Source organism: Triticum aestivum, chromosome 1B (assembly GCF_018294505.1).
Source record: "Triticum aestivum cultivar Chinese Spring chromosome 1B, IWGSC CS RefSeq v2.1, whole genome shotgun sequence".
NCBI classification, from domain to species: domain Eukaryota; kingdom Viridiplantae; phylum Streptophyta; class Magnoliopsida; order Poales; family Poaceae; genus Triticum; species Triticum aestivum.
The window spans coordinates 399602416-399603256 of NC_057795.1; positions in this window are offsets into that span (position 1 = coordinate 399602416).

Sequence of the window (841 nt, forward strand, 5' to 3'; positions counted from 1 at the left end):
GCTCTCCTCTCTCGACTCGGGGCATAAAGAAGTGGCGAAAAAGGGCTACATTTGGATGGACTCCGACAAAGTTTTCGCAGAGATGTGCGAAAACTGCCATGGTCAGAACGGCGTTGGGGGTGAAGTCAAGAAGGCGGAACCCGTAGGTGTTCATGATGTCATAGAAAAATTCAGAGAAGGGCGGGCAGAGCCCACAGTAGAAGAACAGCGCGAAGAAGGGGTACCCGTTCGGAGCCAGTTCCGAAGCGGCAGCTGAGAGTACCTTCGTGCGCGGATGCGCTCGCGTCTCCGTCGACCAGAAGAGGTAGTAGTACTCCCTCAGCTCCTTCGCGGCAAGCTGGGGGGGGGGAGATTGCCCGCTCCTTTCGCAGCGCCGCGAGCCGCTGCGCCTCGGCTGACTTCACGCCCTTCCCCTTGTCGGCTTTCGGAGCCATGGCGGAGGTGGTGGGAGAGATCGATGGCGTTGGTGGTGCCGGTGGCGATGGGGGGCGGAGCGCTGCTCTCTTTCAGCTTCGGGAAGAAGGGGGGAGCGGCGGAGATTTTTGAGATTGGAGTAACAACCGGCGAGGTGGGCGAACTGCCCCTATTTCCCCTGCTTATAAAGAGGGAGGGGGCGGACGTTCCGCCCTTCCGAATAAAGAAACCACCCACGATCTCTCCCACGACGCCGCATTCAACGCGTGCCGTTCGGGGAGGGCGCGGTGGATACGGAGTGAGATACGGCGTAACCCAGGCCGCGCGTGCCCGTGCCCTGTTTTAGGCCTAGCCCAACAGCGCTCGGCACCGTGTGTGGCCCAGGCCCGGGGCGCCAAAGATGTCGGGGAAACTTATCCACGAACAC